General features: G+C 35.5%; 1 protein-coding gene across 2 annotated transcripts in view; it reads right to left on the bottom strand.

Moving 5' to 3' along the window:
• ASXL3 (ASXL transcriptional regulator 3) overlaps nucleotides 1-16,114 on the bottom strand; it is a 180,648-nt gene that overhangs the window by 123,869 nt on the left and 40,665 nt on the right. Inside the window, exons 1-2 of one of the 2 annotated variants that reach the window (XM_041722991.1) lie at nucleotides 8,147-8,280; nucleotides 7,376-7,378 (exon numbers count right to left, since the gene is read on the bottom strand). The exons of the other annotated variant lie outside the window; for it this stretch is intronic. The gene's annotated coding sequence lies outside the window, so the exon portion shown is untranslated. Of the gene's footprint in view, nucleotides 1-7,375; nucleotides 7,379-8,146; nucleotides 8,281-16,114 lie in introns of those variants that run through there. 2 annotated transcript variants of the gene reach the window in all.

Here is a 16,114-nt window from a genome sequence, read left to right as displayed (position 1 = left end):
GCAATATCTAGGGAAAAACAAAACAAAACAGAAGTATGCATGCTCTGCAGATCAGCATTCCACTTTTTGGTATAGACCCCAGAAAACCTCATGCACATTCACAAAGAGACATTATTTAAGAAAAAAGAACTGTCAATAAACTAAATATTCACCAGTAGATGATAGCTATAGACAAAAACATACTTTTACCTAGATATTCATAACAAGACTGAAATTCTGCATATATAAATTCTGTTGTATAAAACACAGCAAATTTATGACCCAGATTGCCTCTGAGAAAAAGAGGAAATCAAAGAAGTTCGTTTTACCTGCTAGACTTAATTTTTAAAAAATCCATAGCAACTATGACAACATGTCCACAACTGTGAATTTCAGCCACTGGTTGTTGGTCTACGGTATTTTACTGTATTTTCCAAATTTTTCAAAACAGAAAATCACTCATTTTTGTTCTTTTACCCACAATTTGGCTTCTCTCTAATTCTATCAGATGCTTCCCTTGTGTCCATTGTGTTATTGTTTAAAGATTCTTGTGTAAGCAAATCAATACATGGAATTTATATGGAAAGTGTAAAGTTATATCATTACACAAAATTAAAAGTAATGAGTCCTTCTCAATTTCCCCTAACTCTACCTATTACTTTAGAAGTAATGACTACTAAGGATCTACCATGTTTTTTTCCAGAGCTTTTCCTCTGTTTGTATGCATAGATGCCTGTATTCAACTCTACAGTTTGGTATTTTAAATTTATTTTCAAATAGAAGACAGCAGTTAGCGCACACTGGTAGGTACATGCTTCTTTGCTTAATTACACAACCAGATTTTCCCACAGAATTATTGTTTGTTCTTAATATTGTACAGACTGGATATTAATATTCATAATATTTTTCACATCCTATAGAGCAGAAATATAATTTTTAAAGCATTTCCTTATTTAACATTTAGTTTGTATCTAATTTTATCCACTAAAATAGTGCTGTAATAAATAATCTGGTATGTACTTCTCTCTATATATATGAGCTATAGATTTAATGCTTGTGTCCCTAACCCCCAAATTCATATTGAAACCTAGTCTTCAATGTGATGGTATATAGAGGTGAGGGCCTCTTGGAGGTGATTAGGTCCTGAGGATGGAGCCTTCATGAATGGGATTTGCATTCTTATAAAAGAGACCCTAGAGAGCTTTGTCCCCTTCCTACATAAGAACTCAATGTAAGGTGGAACATTTATAATCCAGAAAGTCGGCCCTCACCTGACCCTAAACCTGCAGGCACCATGATCTTAGACTTTGATCTAAGACCCCTGAACTGTGAGAATCAAAATCTCTTGTTTTTTTTTTTTTTTTTTCAAATTCTCTTGTTTATAAGCCACATAATCTGTGGTATTCTGTTATAGCAACTCAGACTAGGAAAATATGTATGGCTACTTCTTGAGAATAGATTTCTGAAAGAAATTATTTGCTCAAAAGAGTTATTTTAAGGGATGCCTGGGTGGTTCAGTGGTTGAATATTTGCTTTCAGTTAAGGTCATGATCCTGGGGTCCTGGGATCGAGTCCCACTTCCAGCTTCTCTCAGAGATCCTACTTCTCCCTTTGCCTAGATCTCTGCCTCTCTGTATTCCTAATGAATAAATAAAATTCTTTAAAAAAATAAAAAATAAAAGGGTTATTTTAAAATTTTGATAGTTACTTCCAAATTACAATTTCTTGAGAGTAACTATTTTCCCTACCCTAGTCAACATAGATAGTATTAATCTTTAAATTTTTGTTAATCTGTCCAAAATGGAAAGAGGTCACTACAAGTAGAGGGAACAGAAAGAACAAGGCACAAATGGACAAAGCTGAATGTGGTAGACAGAAACATGATTATTTATTTGGCATTTCCAGGGGAGGGAAGGGTGGTTGGGATCAGTTTCCAGAGGGAAGATATGTACCCTGCCATGCAAATGTCTAAATCCTATGGCCAGGAGCTTAGACTTCATGAAAGAGATAATAAAGAGCTCCAGAGGATTTTAAAGAAGAAAATGCCCTTGTCCCTCTGTTAGCATGAGGATAGATCTAGAACAAGACATTCCTAGAAGACAGATAGATTAGGAGCCTGCAGTACTGGACTATAGGGAAGATGACAAGAACCTCAACAGAGCAATGATGGTAGGTCAGAGATATGGAGGAAGAGTCAAAAAACACATGTGAAGGGATGCCTGGGTGGCTCTGGTTTAGCGCCTCCCTTCAGCCCAGGGCATGATCCTGGAGACCCGGGATCAAGTCCCACGTCGGGCTCCCTGCATGGAGCCTGCTTCTCCCTCTGCCTATGTCTCTGCCTTTCTTTCTCTCTCTGTGTGTGTCTCTCATGAATAAATAAATAAAATCTTAAAAAGAAATGCATGAGAAGAAATAGTGTGGGGGGAGGATCAGTAAGATATAAAAACCAACTAGATGCGTCAGATGGGAGGATAAAGAATTTAGGATTACTTTAGGGTCTGGGGGTAAATGGTGGTATAATTAGGTAAGACAGTTAATAGAGAAGAGGTCAATCTGGAAAAACAAAATGTAAATTTAGTTCTGGACTTACTAATTTAAAGGTATACATCCAGAATTCTGATCCATACATGCATCACAAAATTAATGCTGGAGTTAGAGAAAAACACTGGGGAACCATCGGCATATAGATGGTATTTAGAAAGGTGAAAACTGATAAGGCACAGATGTAGAGTAATAAAAGAAGAGAAAAATGACTGACTTGGGCTTATTCTATTCCAATAGTCAGAAAACTACACTAGAAAATATTTCTGAGATCACAAAAGAAGGAAAAAAGAATCCTGCAAAGGATTTCATTACAATAATGAAGTGTAACTCTAACCTCAGGATATGATTATTTTAGAAGTCAGAATAAATCTCTGTATTCATAGGAAGAAATAACCTATAAATGGGAAATTACCTAGAGTATCTTGACAGCAGGAATCTTTCTTTTAAATATAGTTTTCTTTTAAGAAGTAATATAAGAACCATTACTAAGTATCTGTCAATGGATGAAAAGATGAGAAAAATCACTCAAAATCTGAACCCCTTAAAACAACTCTAAGGGGATCCCTGGGTGGCGCAGCGGTTTGGCGCCTGCCTTTGGCCCAGGGCGCGATCCTGGAGACCCGGGATCGAATCCCACGTCGGGCTCCCGGTGCATGGAGCCTGCTTCTCCCTCTGCCCGTGTCTCTGCCTCTCTCTCTGTGACTATCATAAATAAATGAAAATTAACAAAAAAGAAAAAAAAATTACAAGAGGTGGGAGGGAGACGAAAGGAGGAATTTAAAAAAAATAAAATAAAAAAAAAATAAAACTCTAAGTATTTTATAAATTTTCTTCTAGCCTATTTTTTTGGTGTGTTTCTAAAGTTATAATTTACCTAAATTTTGAATTACAGTATTTCATTTTATGTTATACCCTCTCCATATTATAAAGCCATGAGAAAGATATCAAATGGTTAAAAATATTCTATCAACTTATTTCAAGTCCATGGTTTTCAATCTGTCTATATATTAGAATTTTCAGGAGACTTTTTAAAATGTAAATCTTTAGGCAACTCCAAATCTCCAGATGGGGCCCGAAGAGCATGCATTTTCTTGCATCTTTCCAAATAATTCTAATTTGCAGCCAACTTTGAGAAGCACCATACCACTCACTGGTAAGCATTTAAATTATGTCCTTTATAATTGAAATAGCATTAATATGAATACCTTAGCACATACAGTATTTTTCTTATATTTAGGAATATTTTAAGATAAACTTGCAAAAGTGGCATTATTAACTCAGGATATATAAATTATGTAATGACTTTTCGCAAATAATGCCAATTGGCTTTTCAAATGAGTTATTTTGGTTTATATTCTCACTGATAATTACATAGCAGGAAGTATCATTTGGAGTCAAAGTGAAGTGCATGGATTGAAACTATCTCCAATGGTTTACTTTACCTTGCATTTCTATGATTATTAATAAGATCAAATGCTTACCCACGTACTTACTTATTCCTTAGTTTTATACATTGGAGCTCTTCTGTTCATGTCCTTTGACCATGATGCTCTAAGGTCATTACTTATTTTATTAATTGTTTTCATAATCTTTTTATATAATACCTCCAGCATATTAACTAAAAATGTTTACTTACTTAATATATTTTGATATGCAGACACATAAAAATTTCAGTAGTTAATTATGTCAATTATTTCCTCTGAACTTTGTTTTATAGCTTTTAACAGTTAAAAGTCACTTCCCTATCAAGGGTAGATTCAAATGTTGGGTTTGAATTTTTCTCATTTTTTCCCAATGGTATGACTTTTCAAATATAAGTTTTCAATCATGTACATATCTTTCTCAATATAAAACACAACACATTACATGTTCAATAAACATTTATCATTTTCAATGGTTTTCTATGGTTCAGAAAGAATAGTTTCCTTGCCCATTTCTGATTCATGCCCCTACTTCTCTGCAGAAGAATTTGGTACTGCTCATCAGAAATTCCTTGATCAGCAGAATGTCAAAAGAATTCAGAGTTTTGCTGGCGACAGGGAAATTTTTACCTTTAAATGTTTGATAAAGGAAATGTCTAAATTTAACTGCACCAACCACTCCTGTTAAGATTGGCATTCACACAAAAAGAACAAATGTCAATTTAACTTAGTTGTGTTTTCTCCTCCTTCCTCCTCCTCTTCCTCTTTCTTTATCCACTTATATTTTTAAGGTAATTTGTTCAGTGGTAGTCATCTGCTTTAATTAGAAGTATTACAGTAGAAATATATTTAGTAAACATAGCTTTCTGCTTTAAATCAGAAGTTTTATGAAACACAAACATCATTGTTTTTTGGGACGGCATGAAATACATCTACAAAATTCAGATTGAATTACAGAGTAAAAACAAACTTTACAAAGGGCCTAACTTCTAAGCAAGATCTATTATGGAAACAATATGCTTTGAGAATGGAAGAGTAAATACAAAGACTAGTGAATTAAAGAATCCTTCTCTTCCCCAAACTTAGTATTTGACACTTAAAAATACATCTAAGAATCTGGCAGTAGGCCTAAAAGAAATTTAATACATCTAGTTCTTGTTTTAATTTCACCCTCAGGAAAATATAATTCATGAGAGGCATAAGTTAGGAGCAGGGATTGCAGAAATGCTATGTCTCCTACAGTAAGCCATATTAATACTCTTCCATACAGAAAAAAATCCAGTAAGATAAAGATAAGAATGCCCAGGATCAATGCAAATGTAAAAAGAGAAAAAACAATACTGTTTCAGGCTAATGGTTTTGGAAAACTACAAAATTATACACACATACATATTAATAAATTCCAAAAGTAATGTTACTAATATGTTATATATGTGTTACCTCTGTTTTATAGAAATAAACATCTTCTTTAGGAAAAAATGCGCATTTTGATGACCCATGGGGAGAAATTTATCTTTAGACAAAAGATTTCCTGTACATTATTTTACAGCAATATCAATGTTCCAGCCAGGCACACAGAGACCCTCCAGACAACAACTCCAGTAACAAAAAGGGAGAAAAATATGTAAATGTAATCCGAGTGGAAAGGAAGAGAATTGATGAGCCACGATAATAATTCAAGGACAATTATTTTCAACCTGGACCTCTACTTAATCAACTAACTAAAGGGTAACTGATTAAGCAATTGCTAGAATTATAGAGAACTATCTATGTTTATGTAACAATAAGGGAAATATCCTTGTGCCTTCCTTCATTTTTCTATGTTTCAAAAAACAAAACTTGAGATATGGCTTCTGGCCATTTGGCAAACATATGAAGTAAGCACGACTCCAACCCACTCATTTAACCTGAATTAATATTCTTGAGGTTTTATATAGCCACTTAAAGCTTTCAGGAAATAGTTCCTCGATGCACCTGCCACCTAATTCCATGAAATCAATATTTCACTTAAGCTAAGTCAGGAAATCTTAAGGTGGTGAATTCAATTATGACTGTTACTTCATGAGCTGTTAGTAGATAAAACATATCACTGAAATTGAAAATCATCACAGTTAAAGAGCTTTACCTCCTTTGGGGGGTGTATTTCATAAGGTACCATTAACATAATTAATAACAGTTTATCATGTTAGAGTAAGAATAACAACTTTAATATATGACTCTGTATTTTTCTATTGCCAAATGTCAGTTTATAAACACAAAAACAATGTTCTCTCTGGCTATGCCTAAAATAAATCTATTGTGTGATAGTAGGAGTAAGCTGCCCATCAATATGAAAAGAAACACTGATAATATTCAAACTTCATTTAAAGATGAAAACAAGTATTTACTGAAATCCAGATATATTACTATTTAAGCAGGAAACAAAAATTCACATCTTCAGTCATAAGCACCATATTACACATGAAAGGCAATGGTAAGCTGAGGTTTCATATAAAGTTTTGTAGATACATTAAAAAAAAACAAACAAAAAGCATTTATAAACAGAAAACACCTAGAATTGGTCTTCAAATGCTGCCTTTTCTCAGATAATCACTATCTGATTGACCTCCTTGCACTTGATTCTTATGGTTTTCTAGGATCCAATGTGGGTATTGCTACTTCATTTTCAAAAGAGAGAATTCTAGACAAATGTCTGAAAAGATAAATTGCAAAACTCTAAACCTATTTATCCCATAAGTGACAAACATTTGATAATCCTAATATTGCTCATCTTGTCACCTGGCTTATTAAACTGAGTTTTAAGAAAATTCTAGAAATTTTCAAAACAATCACTATGCTAGTACATTCCTGTCTTTCATTTCCTCCTTGGTTTGCTCATGCCTTCTGATAGGCATTCTTTTTCTTCTTTTTTTTTTTCCCCCTCTTTGCGACCCCCCACCTCAAGTCTAACATTTGCCTGTGGCTTAACATTTGACTGTGATGGAAAGACTGAGTTTTGGAATCAGCAAACTCAGACTCAAATGCCAGATCTTCCACCTATAACTGTGAAGTAAGGCAAAATACCGAACTTCTCTCAGAATCAATTTCCTCATCTGTAAAATGAAGAAACAGCACCTATTTCTCAATGTTACTGTGTGGATTAAATGAACTAAAAAATAGAAACTGCTTGGCTCAGTGCCTGACACTGATCAGTTACTGCATAAATGTTAGTTTCCTGCCCTTTTGCCAAAATGACATTCAACAGACAGTTCTAATGATATTTACAGATACGTACATCCGTGTTTCTTCTTCGCAGTTCTTTACCTGTATTCTAATATTAGGCCTAATAAACTTCCTCCATGTTCAACACTCAGCAAGCTTTTCATTACTCTAAAGGAAAATAACTGAAATAACATTTCATAAATAAATAATAGCCAAGAAAAGGCACCAACTTTCTAAAGAACATGTTCAAAATTAAAGAAACTAGCATATTCTCTGTAAAAACTTAAAATGCCTAAGGAGTTTAAGGAGAGAGAGAGAGAGACAGTATTTATGCTGCAAAACTCCTTCAAAGTACAACCCAATTTGATTCTTAGTAAAACAGGGTTAGAAAAATGAAGTGCTCTCAGTGAAGATAAAGCAAAACATTTACTGGGAAAAATCAGCCATCACCCTCAAGAATATTTATTAACATGGTCAGGCTACTTCACTTAAAAGAGCCCCAAGCAAAAGGGTGAACAAGCAGACTACAGCTTTAACAAGAAAGATCATTGAGATGCAGTCAATGTTCACAGGGAAGAAGGCTCAGATATATAACAAAAAGGAAAATAAAACATTTCTAACATTGCAGTAGGATTTGCATGTATAGATAAATTGGTAGTCAAAATATGGCCACAGTTTACACAAACTGTAACTCAGAGGAATTAGAAAGCACACCAGGGCCTCCCGAATTTTCCCTTTCCAACAAGTCACACTTCTCAGTTTCGATTCTAGTCTGCACTGTCACACTGACAAAACAGAAATAACGTATGTGAGCGACATCCATCTGGGAATCACCCTCATATCCTTCTACACAGTCATTCAAATCACACTGCCTGGCCTCCAGGTGTCCAGTTGTCTTCTCAAACCCACCAAACATGAACAGGGGAATGAGTGACAACTACGCGGTTCCACACAGGAAGACCCTCAATGTCCATTTTCACCCGTCCCTAGCTGGTACCTACCCGGAAGGAATGAACGGAACCACTCCAATGCAATCCCAGCCACTCCTGCTAGTTCAAGCATTCGGTTCAGCATCACCTCATGACCAACACGAAAGCAGCTGAGGCTCTAATATAATCATCATGGAAAGTTGTCCCAAATCCTTCATTCGAGGAAGATCCTTCATACACACCAACGCTGTCTCCAAGCCATGCCGGGGTCTGAAACCAGACTGGAAAATATTATATATGTGTATATATAGTAAAACTCCCACAAACCACTCTTCTACTATGTCATATTTATTTACAGCTGCTTAATCCATCCTATAGATATAGATATATAGATATAGATATAGATATATTGCCTTCTCAAGGTGAAATATGAACATTCAAGGAAAGATGCTTTTCATAGTAGAAGGTAAACTGAAAGCATATGAAGACCTGGTGCTGCCTGGTAAGGTAGTTGAGGTGGTCCCAAATGGAATATACTCTGTCCTGAAGGGAAGAGAGAAAACACAATATTGGTTTCCAAGGCTAATCTTCTAAACTTGATACACAGGATCAAACTATTCTGTTGTTTTAAAAAACAACAAAACAAAACACAACACCTTGGCTTTTTCAGGAGATGAGGAAGCAATGCCAGATTAACTCTTGAAGCTCTGTTTCATATTACCAAACATGTGCCTTCTTCCTCCTGAATCCCACTATGTGGATGCCACTTTGATAATCCTGGCTACCATTGCCTTGACTGCATTATCAGAATCTCTACAGATCAAGGAACCCTCCTCTACTTGCTCATCATACAGACAGAACCAGAAACCTTTGAATGGATATCAACTTCAAATGGTGGGGGGTGGGGTGGGGGAGAGATCAATGGAGCCCCAAGAGCTATTATATGTTAAAGAACAAGAACAAACCAACTTATTTAAAATGTTAATTTTCCCTCTCACTGCTTAATGAATAGGCTTTTAAGAAACAAAGAGACAGACATTATGTAGTTTTCAAAGCTAAACCAGCAAATGCACTATTTTTATCTTCTTGAAACCTTTATTATAATATTAAAGATTACATATTTCCTTTTTGCTGCCCCTTCTCCTAAACTAATACTGAAAACTAAAACTTCCAATCCCCGCACAAAATTTAACTGTTTCTCTATTTCCAGAATGCCTAAAATAAAATTAAATGGGTTAAAGCATTGGAGCATTATTTTCTATGTATTTACCCTAAATTATTATTTGCATTAAGCAAATGGCTATCTGACTGCTTGTCATATATACTTCCATTTAAAATTAATAGAATTCTGTCTTTTAATCTCCATTTCAGTTGTTCTACTGGCCAGACTCATCCCATCCTTGTTAGCTACAGTCTGTATTAAAATGAAAAATCTCAGCAATGTCCGTCCAGTATACTGCCTCCTCTACCTACTGAATATATACTTTGGCTCCCAAGTCAACTATTCTACTGATATTAAATACGCAGAAATCTATTAGGTTAGGACCTGAGATTTGTATCAAACATAATACTCATTACGGTTTTTTTCTGGACACTTTCCACTAACTTCACTGCATCTCATAAAAAGTGACATTGCTCTCATAAGGAAAATGTAAAAACTAAATGGGTCACCTAGGCAAAGGACTTAAAAAATACTATACCAAAAGAGATAGACCACGTGGTTGATAGCTAAAACTTACTGTCCATTTGGTGCTTAGCAATATATAATGCTTTTCCTCCTAAAATGTTAAGTCCCCTTGTTTGACATATTGACCCTCTGTTGCACAACCTGAGGGTCTGACCAATTACAGTAAGTATAAGAGTCTTCTCAAACCATCCCTTATATATATGTTGGCTGAAGATGTCTGTAAGTGATATATGTTCAATGAAATAAACATTTGCTGAGATACCTACTATGATCTAGGGACTATACAGGATATACAAACATGAGTCAAATGGGCCGCTAGCTATCTTGCAATTCATAGTTTAGATGGAAAAAAGACATATAAACAAAAAGAACTGTGATAAAGATTCATTTAAAACCTCCCTTGAAATATAAAAAAGGAACCATATTTCTGCCTGGGAATCACAGGGAAAGTTGCCCAGGGGAGATGACAATTTGCATCTTAAATGATAAACAGGTAGCAGGATAGCAGTAATGGTAATAATCAACAGAAGCTAAGCATTAGCATATATGTAATTTAGTAGAATCTTGGAAATCAGATCACTACTCAAAAGTAAAATATATTCTGTCCTATATTTAGTGTAATAGACAGCATTTCCATTTTAGTATAATGGAAAACTCTCAGTATACTACGAACATTTAATACATATTAAACAAGCCAAAACTGTGAGAACCTTAATGACAGAAGCACACAAATAATGACATAGATTTCCAAATAATTATTCATTTCCTACATGTCTAAATGAAGACCTCCTCAGAAATAGCAAAGTGTTTTTTTCATTAAAGTCTATTCTTCAAAATTTCATTTTGTCCTTGAAGCTTCATAATCAAGTATCAAACAGAATTTGGATGATAATACAAATACACAGGACTCTGAGACACATTCCCCCCCCCCCTAAAATACTAATTATATAATTAGCAGGAGGTACTGTTACGGCACTACATGTTAACACATAGAAGTCTGGAGGGTGCGAAAGCAGGAAATATCATATTGATATTCATTCAAAAGGCTAAAGTGAACCAGGGGTGTCTGGGTGGCTCAGTCAGTTAAGCATCAACTATTGATTTCAGCTCAGGTAGTAATCTCGGGGTCTTGAGATTGAGTCTCCTGTCAAGCTCAGCCCCGAAGTTAGCTTGAGTCTCTCTCTCTCTCCTCACCTCTGCCCTTCCCCCCCGGCACACACTCAAATGTGCTCTCTCTCTCTCTAATAAATCTTAACAATCTTTTTTTTTTAAAGGCTGAAGTGGCCCAAATGTGAAAGCTAGCTAGGGGAATAGTTTCTCAGTTACAAATAGGACTCCCAAAAAGGCATCTCATTTAATGAAAAATTATTAACTTGTTGGTATATTGTAAATTAGGAAAATCCCTGATACCAGAGTTCCAACACTGGTCATTGGCAGACATATAAAAAACAACTCAGGATCAGAGCACCAGGATGGGTCAGTTAAACACCCAACTCTTGATTTTCACTCAGATCATGATCTCAGAGTCTTGAGATCTGGCTCTGCACTCAGCAGGGAATCTGCTTGAGATTCTCTCCTTCTGCACCCCCCCCCCACTTGCATGCCTACACACTCTCTAAAACTAAATAAATAAACCTTAAACAAAAACAACTCAGGGGCACCTGGGTGGCTCAGTCAGTTAAGTGTTTGCCTTCGGCTCAGGTCACAATCCCAGGGGATCAGGTCATGAGCCCCGCAGTGGGCTCCTTGCTCAGTGAGGAGCCTGCTTCTCACTCTCCCTCTATGTGACACTCCCCCTGTTTGTGCTCTTTCTCTGTCAAATAAACAAATAAAATCTTTTAAAAAATCCCTAAAACTCAGAATCTGCTTAATTAGGTTACAATGGCTTTCAATCTTATCACTGCATCTGAATTAATAACATAAACTGGGGCTCCTGGGTGGCTCAGTCAGTTAAGTGTCTGCCTTCAGATCAGGTCATGATCCCAGCATCCTGGGATCAAGCCCATGTCAGGTTCCCTGCTCAGTGGGGAGTCTGCTTCTCCCACTGCCCCTCCCCCTGCTCATGCTCTCTTTCTCAAATAAATAAAATCTTAAAAAAAAAAAAGAACAATTTCAAATCCCTTATGAAATTTTAGATAAAAGTTTAGGTATTAAATAACATTACATACTTATTGAAATCATCTTTTGGCACCAGTGTTCCAAACACCACTGAAAAATACCTTAGAATACAAATTTGACTTGAAACCCATTTAATCTTGATTAATTTCCCCAAATTCCTAACAAGGCAGAAAGCAGTGAAATCTCATTAGTCAAGTATCTTCCAATTGACAGCACATTTCCCAAATTATATTATTTCCATAGCAGTCTTATGATGCAGATAAAGAGATGCAATTTCCCCCCATTTTACTGGAAAGATAAAAAAAGACTGAGTGACTTATCCAGGATAACACATTATGTTAGAAGCAGAAAGAGAGAATTAAAATTCCCATCCACTCAATCAGAAAATATCATGAGCCTATTACATGAAGGGCACCATGGGGAAGAGACGAATCAATGAGACATGAACTCTACCATTAAGGAAATTGCAGTCCTATTATAACAAGAGAAAATCTGAGAGAGTTTATGAGATGCTACAACAAAGGAACACACATATTATGTTATAATGGACTAGGAAGGATAAAATAATTAATTAGAGCTAGAATTAAAGAATTCTTTACTGAGGAAGTGGTATTGGACATTGGAATTGAACTGTGGAGGACAAGAAATGGTGAAGGTCATTACAGGCTGAGCAGAGTCAGAAAGACTTGAACATACACAGAATGTTTACACAAAGTCAAGTATATAGGTAATTATGTTTTCAAATGTCAAAAATGATAATACATATTTAACCTATTCAAGTCCAAGAATGAGATTTAATTTAAAAACAGACATAGCAGAGGCTGGTAGTTTTCTCTCAATAACTACCTTTCCCTACACTTAGGACTCTTTCATTTTAGCTGGGAATACATTTCCTGCAGCAGAATATGTTCTCCAGCTTCTCAATCAGCTAAGTGCAGCTCGGTATCTGGCCAATGACAAGAGGAAAACACTTAACTTTCAGAAGGTTTCAATAAAGGGACTGCATGTGTCCCTTCTGCTGCTTCTTAGAACATTGTTTCAGTGGCAAGCCATGTTAGACCATCAGGAGGAGGACAAAATCCTAAGGATAATGAAGCAATAAAACAGAAGGACCCAATTCCCTGAATATCCTGATGTAGCAAAATTATGGTCAGAAATCAATATTATCATATTGTAAGTGAGGAATAAAACAACATATCATGAATTCATAAGAATTTGATAGCTTCAAGTTATACTGAGCTTAACCTCACTTAATCCATAAAATAATTATTATATATATTCCATACTACACTGATATACTAGAGATTCATTTATAAGTCAAACAAATTATCAATGCCAGAAAAAAGAATCAATAGGTGAAAAGTAGATTTTTGCTGTAAATTCACATTAGTTGACAATTTACCCATTGGACTTCTTGGTCCACTCAATTTTATTGTGATTACATCTAAATATTTAATTGCTATCCATTTTTTACTGAGAACAGAGGAAAATTTAATAACTAAACAAAAATACATCATCACAGTGTGAATGAAGAAACAGAGCAAGCTGTAAGAGCCCAGAGGGGAGAGATGAACAGAGGAGAATGGCTGCCAAATGACCTGTTTGCATCAACCTGTCTCTGGGCAAATCTATTCACCCTTTCTTCACATATTACTTCATATTACAGGCATTTCAAAGAATAACTGGAATAAGAATATTTAATAAAATGATCTGAGGCATCATACTTTACTGAGCTCACTGGCTATCTACATCAGCCCACGAAAGAAGGGACATAAGGTGATGGCAACTGCTCCCCCTGTTCTTCCCAAAGTCCTTTGGGCAAGGTCTTGATGGCAACAAGGAGCTGCTGAGGCCAAATCTGAGAGTATTAAATTTCTGGTTGAAGTATAAATTACAGTACAATCTCTCTTACACCCCTAACTTCTGCCAACAGTGTTACAAATATGTACTACTGGAAGCAAATAAAATCAGGTAACGGAGGGGTGACTGGATCAATGAAAACCCATCACTTCAGGAAAATCAATTGAAAGACATGTTCCTTCTAATAGTACCTTAGAATAGAAGATTTATCTTCTTTTCTTTATACAGTCTTGCCTTCACTTACTACTAGGCTTTTGAACATTCTTAAATTCAAAACTGATCAGCCTCATCTAAGTTTTAAGATAAGTCAAATATTTACCAGTTCTATTATGGTGGACCAATCACCTCTACACCTTAGTTTATTGATCTGTAAAATAAAGGTTTAAGACTTTATGATCTGCAAAGTCCTTACCCCAGAAACAGAATATTATAGCACTGAGTTAAACTTCACCTCAGAGTGCAACCTGATATAATAGAGGCTGCTCTGCATGCACTGTTTTTAAGGAAACTTGCTTTCAAATAAATTCTCAAAAGCATTGCTTAAAGTTGGGGTAGTAATGAAAACAGCAAACAGCCTCTTCTGTAAAACAGTCCTGATGTTAACAAAGGGTCTAATTCTTCAGCTGTTAGGAATTGTTCAGCCCATTATTCTTCTATCCCAAAAAACTCTTCTAAGACAGACTGGAAATTGCTTGGGTGACCAGGTGGTCGGAAATTGGGTAAGGAAAGGACTAGATTTAAAATAATTATCTACTCCTATTCAAGTTTCTACAGATACTAGTTCACAATTCCTCATCACTCTTTTTTATGAGAAAACAAGTAAGAATATATACCATTGTATCTAATATCCAAACTAATTTGTAAAACTTTGAAAACTAAGTTATGGGTGGCTGCTCAAAAGGTAGTATCTAAATATAGTATATTACATAAATCCTAATTTAAAAAATCAAGTTACCATTTCTAATATTAAGGCTGGATAAAATAATTGAGCAGTGAAAACTGTTCTAAGTAATTCCAAATAGTACTTTCTGTATTCCTGATTCAGTACTTTCCTTCTTGGCGTGGAGGTGTAAGGGGATTCCAAAGTGATCCCTGTTTATCGTAACACTTCAGAATTTAAGATTGGAGCCATTTAGACTTTCCCACTAGCAACAGCTTCTTCCAACAGATCTTCATGAATGACAGTTTTCTGTATCTAGTACCAGCAGGTCACCTTCAATAAACACAAATTAAGCAAGAAATTGAAAAATAATCATTGTACAAATTGCTGTATTTCATGCAGACATGCTAGAAAAGAACTAAATAATGAATTCAGGTTAGCTATAGTGGCCTGAAGGAGAATGTTCTCTGCTTGGAAATTTTACATTCCTGTACATTCATTTTATTCTGAAAAATGAAAAATAAAAGTAAAAAGGAAAGAATATTATTTTTATATCTTCCGCTAGAAACACAATGGATGGATGAGATGAGGAAGGATGGATAAATGGTCATGATATAGATTACTAAGGACAGTAAAATTCATCTGTCAACTCTTTGCGTAAGATAATTTCTCCAAAAGGGCCTAATGCGGCTTCTGAAACCAGACTCACTTATTCACTTGGGCCTCTTTTCCATCCCCTAGATGTACTTCTTAAAAGGAGAACAATGTTAATAACTTAGCCTACCCCCATCTAAGGATGGTTTAGTCAACCCAATCTATTTTCATTCAGTTGTTGCACCAATGGAGTCAATGCCACCCTCTAAAATTCCCTTTTGGATTATCTACAACTTGTCAGCAACTAGGTTTTGGCTAGTCACAATTTGCAAGCTCCCCAGAAACAAGCTTCAATCTGTAGGTCCAATATCAACAATAAAATGGGGAGAATCCTATGGAGTCTTTGGTCCTCCCATTACCTGAGGCATGTTTCCTAACCTCACAGCATTGACCTTTTAAAGCAAACAGTAAGAAGGTACATTCAAATATGCCTTGCTGTTGTCTGTAAGCTCAAATCTTCAAAGTCATACTCACTTTGGACATAGCCTAAAAAGCTGCTAAAGGGGATATGTTTGGGGTGGGGGGTGGGGGTGATTTACTTAATAGAATCACATAACCCATACCTTCCTTAATCAAAATTTTATTAGATTAAGGCTACAAATATTTAAAAAGGTTCAGTGCAAGTGGTTCCGTATCAGACATCAAATCCATGATTTGCCACTTGTTAGCTGTCTCAACTTACTTAACCCCACCTGCTTCAATTTCCCTATCAGTAAAATGGAAAATAAAATATCATCAACCCACCTTAATGTTTCTAAAAATATAATTCATGTACAGTCCTTAGCAATATAATATAAGCAAATGACTTAAAAATTAGGAATCCTTTTAACCATCAAGCCCT

Source organism: Vulpes lagopus, chromosome 1, assembly GCF_018345385.1.
Source record: "Vulpes lagopus strain Blue_001 chromosome 1, ASM1834538v1, whole genome shotgun sequence".
NCBI classification, from domain to species: domain Eukaryota; kingdom Metazoa; phylum Chordata; class Mammalia; order Carnivora; family Canidae; genus Vulpes; species Vulpes lagopus.
This window is presented reverse-complemented; position numbering and strand designations above follow the sequence as displayed.